General features: G+C 50.0%; 2 non-coding genes across 2 annotated transcripts; both read left to right on the top strand.

Annotated features, from left to right (window-relative positions):
- The first annotated feature begins 8459 nt into the window (after positions 1 to 8459).
- Positions 8460 to 8533, top strand: TRNAI-AAU (transfer RNA isoleucine (anticodon AAU)). Its single transcript has one exon. It is a non-coding gene; the product is annotated as a tRNA-Ile (tRNA).
- Positions 8534 to 8668: 135 nt separating this feature from the next.
- Positions 8669 to 8750, top strand: TRNAS-AGA (transfer RNA serine (anticodon AGA)). The gene has a single exon. It is a non-coding gene; the product is annotated as a tRNA-Ser (tRNA).
- The last annotated feature ends 2203 nt before the right edge of the window (positions 8751 to 10953 follow it).

The following is a 10953-nucleotide window of genomic DNA, read 5'->3' as shown; positions in this document are numbered from 1 at the left end:
AGAAGCCTCCTCAAACCCCTGACGACCGCTCTCCGCCAAACCTCAATCCCATACCGCTGGGCATTCCCCAGAAGCTCATCACACACAAGGGCGTAACAACACGGGTCACTGATGCGTCGGAAATAGACTCAGTACTGGCAGCGCTGGGCCTACCACCGAGACAGGAACAAGTTACTACCAACCAGAGGCCAAAGGCCCATCACACCTGGGATGTAGCAAACGTCAGACCGTTTCAACCAGCAAACACCAGCGCCTCGTCCTCCACTACTTACAAGGAGCAGCGGGCAAACCGGCACCTAGCGGACACTTGAGAGGACAGGTATCCGAACTACAACAAACCACCAGGCAGGACTAACGAAAAGTTGAATTAAGGTTTTTAGTTATTGTCTCACCCCCCATTTCACATGAACACGATCCCTAGACAAACGTTACCGTGCTCTCACCGCACTGGAGAAACACCCCCAGCAGAAGATGGGCACAAGACAACCTGACGCCCCACGACCTCAGCAACACTGGAGGGCAGAGGATCGAGGCTGGCCCCACATCATCCGCAACAATTCCACTGATAGACATTCTGAACGGTTATCTGAACAGGCATGTCTTCTTGCCCATGTCTTCAACCAGTTTTGAGCCATCTGGTTTTGTTTTGTTTTGATTTGTTCTGTATTGTTTAGTTTTGCAGTGAGCTGACCACAGAGGTTCCAATCATTGTCTTAGTTAGATATGTTTAAACTCCTATCTGTTATGATTTTGTTTAGCAACAGTAAATAAGAGCCATAAACCTGACTACAAGATGCTATACTAGAACACTAGCCTAACTGTTTGTATAGACACTACTCTCAGCGACAAGCTGCCATAAATCACTGTTTAACCATACACATACACTTGACAAATACGTTTTACGGCTACTAACATGTCTATCCTATGCTCCGTAACTTTACTGTACCAACCAGTCAACCTAGATGTAAACTGCGAACCTGCATCAATAATATAAAATTATGCATGATTTGGTTTAGATTGGGTACATACAGAAAGGACACCACTAATACGCCGGGATCGTCTTAAAAGCGTAGAGAAACTAGCCGGTCCATACCTAAAATGTCGCACTTCTACACTCAATAGCCCTTAAAGCTTATAGCTCGCCTGCTTGTGTAACTTACCTAAGCTTAGTCCTGGGCAACCTAACTCCCCGACAAATCGCATGTTTATACACTAATATGCCGCAGGGCTTACGGCTTACCTAGTCATTACTCCAAACTGGCCACGACAAAACAAAATAGATAACATATATTGACTAACTAAACTGTCAGACAGCTAGGCCGAGCTTGTTTTATATCTCATGTTATGCATTCTTAACCAAAAATGTGTGCAGTTACTCCTGACATATTGTGCTTATACTTGAAGCTTGTAACCATTTATAATGCATTTTACCTCTATGTCACTGTTATACTATGTCTGTCACCACTGCAGTTCAAAAATAAAGAATATAAAAAAAAAGGGGGGAAAGGAAGGGGGGGTAGGAGGATGTGGGAAAAAGAGAAGGGGGGGTACCCTCGCATTTTATCCCTTCTGGGCGGTTTGTATCCGTTGTGTTGGCGGCAGCGTTCGTGTGCGGTGTTCGTCCTAATCGGGGTGACATCGGGTGTGGCTGCTGGCTTTAGCTGGGAGTTGTTAGTTCGTTGAGTTCTCATTCAGTTTCGCATGGTTCGTGTCCCAGGGGTCCCACGTGTGGTGGAACGCTTTGTACGTGTCATTTATCTGTGCTGTTAGTTCGTCCATGTCGCGGGTTTCCTTGATTTTGCTAATTATGGTTGAGATTGTGGGGATTCTTTGGTCGGCCCACAGTTCCGCTATTGCTCCCGGTGGTTAATTTGTTTTCACTCCTAGTTAATGAGTCCAGCGATTTGCTGAGTAGCATGGTTCATGGTTGCGCGGTGACCGGCTTGTCTAGGATCGTTTCAATGAGGCCATTCACTTTGTCCCAGAGCGGTTTGAGTTTGGGTCAGGTCCACCAGCAATATAGATAGGAGCCGGTGGCGCCACATAGTTTCCAGCACCCGTCATCAGGTTTTTGGCCCATTTTGTAGAGTCTGTGGGGTGTCAAGTACCAACGGAGCATCGTCTTGTATGCCTGTTCCTTGTGCGTGACGCACACCGTTAGGGAGTTTGTCGCTTCCCATATTTTGGCCCAGTCGCTCGGGTCTTCCGGTGGTTCCAGGTCCCGTTCCCATGCGGCGATGTAGGTGAGATTGACATGGGAGGCGTGGGTCGTCAGAGTGTTGTATATGACGGAGATTTGACCTGGTTGCAGGGGTGCGTCAAAGCACTGTTTCTCGAATGTCGTCGGTGGTGAGGTACCTGCTTGTTTGATCATTGGCTGTTGCGCCAGGTGCCGAAGTTGTATATACTGGAAATGATCTGCTGTGTTCAAAGTTTCCACGTGTGGAAGTTCATTGTATTTGAAGATCTCTCCCTGGCGGTATAGGTGGAGTAGCCTCGAGATGTCTCGCTGGTCGAATGCGAGGAAATGCTTCGCTATCATGCCTGGGGGGAAGAGTTTGTTGCGGTATATCGGTGTTACCGGGGAGAGGAAGGAGGATAGATCGTATTTTGTATTGAGTTTGTCCCAGAGGGTTAATGTGTGGGTGATTGCCGTCGAGGTGGGTGGCGGGAGTGGTCGGTGTGTACGTGGCACCCACATGTATAAGGAGGGCTGGTCCCATCCCAGGATATCATGTTCCAAGTCCACCCAGCGTTTGGTGCCTGGGGGAGCATGCCATTGTTGGATATGGGCCAGTTGGGCCGCGTTGTAATATTGCTGAAAATTGGGCAGTCCTAGTCCGCCCCTGAGTCTAGGGATGTACATCGTAGCTCTGCAAATTCTGGGTCTCTTGGCTTTCCAGATGAATTTGTCTATGGCCGCCTGAAGGCATTTGAAGTCCGGTTTCTGTATCGGGACAGGCAGTGTCTGGAAGAGATAGAGAAATCGTGGTAGGAGATTCATTTTGATGGTGGTGACTCTTCCCAGCCACGATACCCCCAGTTTGTCCCATCGTTGTAGGTCTGAATACGCTGTTGTGAGGAGTGGTGTGTAATTGAGGCCATAGATGTCTCCCAGTGCTGGGGATAATTTGGTGCCCAGGTACGTGAGGGCGGTCCTGGTGTTGCAGAAGGGAAAGGAGTGGTGGAGCAGGTGGAGTTGTGGGGGAGTCATCGCTATTGGCATTAGTGTTGATTTGGTTAGGTTGACTTTATAGACCGAAATGTTGGAGTATTCGACGATGAGGGTGAGTGTGGCATGCAGGGAGGGGATGGGGTCTGTCAACATTAGGAGGACGTCATCTGCGTATGCTGCCACGGTGTATGCTTCTTGCCTGATCTGTACTCCCTGGATGGCGGGATGGGTGCGTATAGCCTGGAGCAGTGGCTCTAGGGAGATTGCAAAAAGTAGAGGAAAGAGGGGGCATCCCTGCCTGCTCCCATTGGCTATGTTGGTTTGGGTTGGTTTGGGCCTCGACATTTGGGAGTAGAAGCTTTCATGTTGGGCGATTATATATTGCCCGTATGATGTTCAGGAATCCTGGTGGGAATTTCAAGTGTGCTAGTACTCCGTACATTTATGGCCAGAGAAGGCGATCGAATGCCTTCTCTGCATTAAGTGATAGCAGGGGCGGACTGAGAACCCTCAGGGCCCCCGGGCAAAATAAATCAAGGGCCCCCTTAGAGGCCCCACCAATACTCCGCAGCAAGCGCCACCCATGTCCCGCCTCCATGCACCACCTCCAGCCACACCCTACACAATCTTTAGACAGAAAGAATTTCCTCCAGGTCCCATTAGAGACTACAATGGAGTCTAATGGGGCCTGGAGGGGGTTCTCTCCAACACTCTGGTTCCTATTCACAATATAGCAACACAACATAGCTCGCTGATACCTAGGCCAAGTTGGCTCCTCTTACCTTAATTACTGTTGCTGGCTGGCAGTCTGTGGGCTTGCTGGAAGGCTGTGGGCTTACTGGCTGCGGCTGGCAGGCTGTGGGCTTGCTGGCAGGCTGTGGGCTTGCTGGCTACTGCCGGCAGGCTGTGGGCTTGCTGGCTGCGGCTGGCAGGCTGCCGGCTTGCTGGCTGCGGCTGGCAGGCTGTGGCTGGCAGGCTGTGGCTTGCTGGCTCTGGCTTGCTGGCTGGCAGGCTGTGGCTTGCTGGCTGCGGTTGGCAGGCTGTGGGCTTGCTGGCTGTAAGCCTAACTGGTGGCCTGTGGGCTGGCTGGCTGGCTACTGACCAGCCTGTGGGCTGGCTGGCTGGCCTGTGGGCTGGCTGGCTGGCTGGCTGGCCTGTGGGCTGGCTTGCTGGCTACTGGGGCACTTGTAGATTATTTAAAGAAATAATCCATGCACAATAACCACTACTGCTCTGTGTAGTCGTTATGGTGCCAGGAGGGCTGGGCCCCCCTCCCAGAGTAAGTAGTCAAACCGTTTAAGAACAGTTTGACAACTTACCTGGGGTCTGCTGGGAAATGAGGCTGTAGTAGGGTATAGGAGAAGTGGTGCAATGTGTAAGGGGTGCAGTATGTGTGAAAGGTTCAGTGTGTATGAGGGGGTGTAGTGTGTGAATGTGTAGGGTGTGTGGGGCAATGTGTAGGGTGTGTGGGGCAATGTGTGTATGAGGGGGCGGTGTATGTGTGTGGCAATGTTAGTATGGGGGGCTGTGTGTGTATGGGTGGGCAGTGTATGTGTGTGTGTGTGTGTGTGTGTGTGAGGCAATGTGTGTAAATTTGTATGGTGTGTGTGGGGGCAGTGTGTGTGTATGGGGGGCAGTGTGTGAATGTGTATGGTGTGTGGGGGCAGTGTGTTTATGGGGCTAGAGTTCACTCTCACCACTGCGACCACCAGGAATCCCTGGTGGTCACAGTGTGGAGAGTGAACTCTAGCCCGTAGCTCCAGGGCTACTCTCGCAAGAGCCGTAACGTTGCCGTGGTAACCGCGGAAACGATCTGTGCTCGCGCAAGAAGGACCCAGAGGAGCTGCAGGCTGAGCTCCCGGGTCCTCTCTTCCTCCCTCCCCTGCCGGCTGCCCGCATGGTGCCTGCGGACAGGGGAGGGGGCAATTGCCCTCCTCTTACTCCTCCCTCCCCCTCTTCTTACCCCCTTCTTACTCCCCCCTCTCCTACTCCACCTCACTCTCTTCTTACCCCCCTTCTTACTCTCCCCCTCTTCTTACTCCCCCCTCCCCCTCTTCTTACTCCCCTTCTTACTCTCCCCCTCTTCTTACTCCCCCCTCCCCCTCTTCTTACTCTCCCCCTCTTCTTACTCCCCCCTCCCCCTCTTCTTACTCCCACCTCTTCTTACTCCTCCCTCTTCTTACTCCCCTCCCCCTCTTCTTACCCCCTCCCCCCTCTTTTTACCCCCCTCTTCTTACTCCCCCCTACCCCCTCTTCTTACTCCCCCTCCCCCTCTTCTTACCCCCTCCCCCATCTTCTTACCCCCATCCCTCCTCTTATTACTCCCCCCTTCCTCTTTTTACTCCCCCCTCCCCCTCTTCTTACTCCCCCCTCTTCTTACCCCTTCTTACTCCCCCCTCTTCTTACCCCCTCCCCCCTCTTCTTACCCCCCTCCTCCCGCTTCTTACTCGCCCCTCTTCTTACTCCCCCCTCCCTCTCTTCTTACCCCCTCTTCTTAGCCCCATTTCCCCCTCTTCTTACTCTTCCCTCCCCCCTCTTCTTACTCCTCCCTCCCCCTCTTCTTACTCCACCCTTCCTCTTTTTACTCCCCCTCTACCCCTCTTCTTACCCCCTTCTTACTCCCCCCTCCCTTCTTACTCCCCCTCCCCCTCTTCTTACCCCCTTCTTACTCCCCCCTCTCTTCTTACTCCCCCCTCCTCTCTTCTTACCCCCCTCTCTCTTCTTACTCCCCCTCCCTCTCTTCTTACCCCCTCCCTCTCTCTCCTTACCCCCTCCCTCTCCTTACCCCCTCCCTCTCTTCTTACCCCCTCTCTCTTCTTACCCCCCCTCCCTCTCTCTTCTTACCCCCCTCCTTCTCTCTTCTTACCCCCTCCCTCTCTCTTCTTACCCCCCTCTCTCTTCTTATCCCCCTCCCTCTCTCTTCTTACCCCTCCCTCCCTCTCTCTTCTTACCCCCCCTCTCTCTTCTTACCCCCCTCCCTCTCTCTTCTTACCCCCCTCCCTCTCTCTTCTTACCCCCTCCCCTGTAGCGTGGCCGAGCTGCTCTCCGGTCCGCGATGCCCGACTGGAGTGATAGGAAGGTGCACACTGAGTGTGCACCTTCCTGTCAGTCCGGCCGGGTACAGGAAACAGAAACTCCGGGCGGAACAGGTGTTTCTGTTTCCTGTACCCGGCCGGACTGACAGGAAGGTGCACACTCAGTGTGCACCTTCCTATCACTCCGGCCAGGCACCGCGGACTGGAGAGCAGCTCGGCCACGCTACAGGCGGCTGCAGCATTTAAAGGGCCGGCCGCGTTCAGGGCCGCGTTCTGGGTCGGGCACCTCAGAGTGTGCCGCCGGGCCCCCTGATGGCGGGCCCCCCTCCTGGCCGGGCCCTCGGACCATGTCCGAAGTGCCCGACCGGTCAGTCCGCCCCTGAGTGATAGCACTACCGATGGGATGTTTCGGTGCCTGGTGTACCAGATTGTGTTGTAGGCTCTCCTAGTATTGTCTGCCGCCTGCCGTTTGGGGATGAATCCGACCTGATCTGGATGGATCAGTGATGGGAGGTATGGGTTGAGGCGGTTAGCCAGTGCCTTTGTGTGTATTTTCAGATCAGTATTTAAGAGAGAGATTGGACGATAATGTCCCGGATCGAGGTGCTCTTTCCCCGGTTTGGGCAGGAGGCATATGTCGGCTACCAGCATGTCGGGGGGGAGTTCGTGTCCTTGCAGCAATGAGTTGAAGGCTTTGCATAAGGGTGGTATTAGTATGGCCTGGAACGTCTTGTAGTAGAGGGCTGTGAAGCCGTCAGGTCCCGGACTTTTCCTGGGTTTCAGTGTCCAGGGCGATTTCTTCGGGCTCAATGGGTGTTTCCAACATGGCTTGCACCCTGTTGGATAAGAAGGGTAGGTTGAGGGGTCGCAGGAATGAAGAGATGGTTTCCGTCTGGTCTTTGTCTCCCGTGGGTGTCGAGGCGGTGTGATTGTATAGGTTGGTGTAGTATTGAAGGAATTCGCAGGCTATTGCTTCTTAGTTTGTTGTCATTTCTCCGTTTTTTTCGGATTTTTGAGATTTTCTTGTTGTCCTGTCTTTTTTTAAGACAGCGTGCTAATAGTGAATCCGCTTTGTTAACCTTCTCATAGAATCGTTGCTTGGACCACATGAAGTTTCTCGCCACGTCTGCCGCAGAGAGTTGTTTGATGAGTTCTCGTGTTGTCTTGAGCTGCGTGAGGAGCGAGTCTGATGGGTTTTGTTTGTAAAGTGTTTCGAGCCTTGTACACAGTGCTGGAGACCGTATCTCCAGAAAGATATTGATACTTTATATGATATGATAGAAATATTTAAATACATAGAGGGAATCAACACAGTAAAGGAGGAGACTATATTTAAAAGAAGAAAAACTACCAGCACAAGAGGACATAGTCTTAAATTAGAGGGGCAAAGGTTTAAAAATAATATCCAGAAGTATTACTTTACTGAGAGGGTAGTGGATGTATGGAATAGCCTTCCAGCTGCAGTGGTAGAGGTTAACACAGTAAAGGAGTTTAAGCATTGGTGGGATAGACATAAGGCTATCTTAACTATAAGATAAGGACAGGGACTAATGAAAGTATTTAGAAAATTGGGCAGACTAGATGGGCCGAATGGTTCTTATCTGCCGTCACATTCTATGTTTCTCTGTCATGATCTTGTGCAGGTCAGGGATGAGACTAAAACTGGGTTAACTTCGGGGTCTTTATTTTGTTTATCTTGGAAATTATAGTAAGAACAGGATATCCTATAATAGAAATTATAAAGCTCACTCGGAAAATACCTTAAGCATTACCTTTTGAACAGTTTCTTGGTAATATCTTTAATAATAAGAATAAGAAATAACTGAGTTTTTAATATCACCCAAAGCCTTTATTTTGCTCTTGAAAGCATTATTATGTGCTTAAAGAGTTAATATATGTGCAATTTTCAAAGCTGAAAAACTGTTAAAGCAAGAATATGCATTGTCCGCGGCCAGAGGAAGCTTGATAATCGTAGTGAACATCTAAAAAGTATTATTACTAAACGTAATTGTAACAACAATGCCAACAAATGCCTTCCACCAATATTTTTTCTATATATGTTTTTCAACAGTGGTTTAGAAAATTAATTATATAGAAACACCTGAATGTTTACACAATATTAGTGTGTAAATTGTATTCAATGCGAATAATGAATAGTTTATGAGTATCTTGTAAACAGTTCTGTTATTTTTGTATATGTGCTTACTAATTATGGGAGGCTTACATTACATGTCACACTCTATAAGGTTGGCCGGTTAGCTCAGTTGGTTAGAGCGTGGTGCTAATAACGCCAAGGTCGCGGGTTCGATCCCCGTACGGGCCACTCACCTTTTTTTTTTTACACACATATAATACCACTCTAAATAACTGCACATATGCAATCACAACTTGTAGTACACACCACCGCCCTGAGAACACAATGAAATACATATTAATAATTGATAAACTTAAGTATGTTGTAGTCGTGGCCGAGTGGTTAAGGCGATGGACTAGAAATCCATTGGGGTCTCCCCGCGCAGGTTCGAATCCTGCCGACTACGCATTATTTTAGATAGTGTCAAATATAACATTATACACATCTATTTTGGAATTAATTACCAGATTTTTTTACATCCACATGGAGATTTACATTACAAGAAGAAATCTAACCGGGAGTTAGAAATTCCAACTGATCAGAGTACATACATGGTAAGTTGAGCTCACTTTGAGAGAATGCAAATCTTAGGAGAGTTAGCCTATAAAACTACGCTTCCTGTATGTCATCTATGTAAATCAGTAACAGGAAGTAAGAATTATATATTATTACATTGTTAACAAATCATGTACAAAAATTAGATGTATACATATACAGTATTCTTGGTATACTAAGAAATAAGGGCAGGGCTGCGACCGCGGTATGTACGCCAGTGCATGCAGATGCACACACACTTAAAGGACCACTACAGACACCCAGATCACATCAGCTCAATGAAGTGGTCTGGGTGTCAGGTCCCTCTAGTTTTAACCCTGCAGCTGAAAGCATAGCAGTTTCAGAGAAACTGTTATGTTTCACTGAGGGTTAATCCAGCCTCTAGTGGCTGTCTCACTGACAGACGCTAGAGGCGCTTCCGCCATTTTAAGACACTGAACGTCCATAGGAAAGCATTGAGTAATGCTTTCCTATGGGCGATTTGAATGCGTGCGCGGCTCTTGCCGTGCATGCGCATTCGGAGGTGAGAGGCGGAGGGATCCCCAGCGCCATGGGAGTCCGGCACTGGAGAAAGGTAAGTGATGAAGACACACACACACTCTCACGAACAAATACATACACACTAGCTAACAGACACACACATTTACTGACAGAGACACACTGAGCGGCAGACATACATACACACTCACTTACAAAACATACACTCTCACTGACACACACTCACTAACAGACATCAAACAGACTCACTAACACACAAACACACTCAGTAACAGACACACACAGTAACACACTCACTGACACTCACTCACTTACACACACACTAACACACACACTTACACTTACACACACACACTAACACTCACACTCACTCACACACACTAACACTCACACACACTAACACTAACACACACACTAACACACACACTTACACTTACACACACACACACTAACACTCACACTCATTCACACACACTAACACTCACACACACTTACACATGTTTTTTTTTATTTAATCCCCCCAGCCTCCCTACCTTTTGGAGTGCTGAGGGGATTCCCTGGGGTCCAGTGGTGCTGCTGGGCTCCTAGGCGTCCGGTCAAGCTGGTGCGCGAGGGAGCACTCTCCCCTGAGTGCTTCCTCTTCAGCTCCCTCGCGCGCCACGTAGGGATGCCGGCGCCGGAAGATGACGTCATCTTCCGGCTCCGGTATCAGTGCGGTGCGCGAGGGAGCTGAAGAGGAAGCAATCAGGGGAGAGTGCTCCCTTGCGCACCAGCCTGACCGGCCGCCGGGTGTAAGCAGGGCCAGCCTCGGGGGGCCCGGAGGTGGCCGGCTCCTGGGGCACCCAGGAGAAGAGGCTGGCCCAGTGGGTACATAGAGGGTCGCAGGGGCGGCCGGGCCCCCTGGTGGGCCGGGCCCGGTCGCAGCCGCGAACCCTGCGACCCTGGTATGTACGCCAGTGGACTGGATCTTCATTTAGTTATGTGTCATCTTTTGCAAGTTTGACCGTCCAGTCATTTACTGTGGCCCCTTTAAGGACCATGCCCCTTTAAGACGGGGATCACTAGGAGAATCTGTGGGCAGGACTCTTGGAATGTGCAGTGACGACATGCACTCGACACTGTGATAAGTCCGACGCATGCGCACTGCTAGATATAGGCGGACACATGCAATGGTCCGTCTACAGGCACCTCCCCTTGTGACATGTTTAGACACTCCCCCTTGTGACGTGGAAACATATGGAACAACCACTCTGATGCGATCGACGTGGGCGAAGGCAAATTTGAGCCTGCCTATGTTGCCCTGTCTGAACTATTACTACCCGTACGCAGGGCGGTGCACACACTTTTGGAAGGTGATCCATATTGACAGCATACACTGACGTAGTCACTTTTTCTGGCCACGCCCCTCCTGGCCGATTGGTTCGTGAACAGACTACTGACTGACAACCTATAGGACTGTGAACACCTGGCTAATTGAGGATATGATATTTAAACTTGCTCTGTCTATTCACATGGTTACTCTGCCCCTGACGAGAACATTAAGCTGCTAGCTATAA

The sequence above is a fragment of the Pelobates fuscus genome, chromosome 1 (genome assembly GCF_036172605.1).
Source record: "Pelobates fuscus isolate aPelFus1 chromosome 1, aPelFus1.pri, whole genome shotgun sequence".
In the NCBI taxonomy this organism is placed as follows: Eukaryota; Metazoa; Chordata; class Amphibia; order Anura; family Pelobatidae; genus Pelobates; species Pelobates fuscus.
This window is presented reverse-complemented; position numbering and strand designations above follow the sequence as displayed.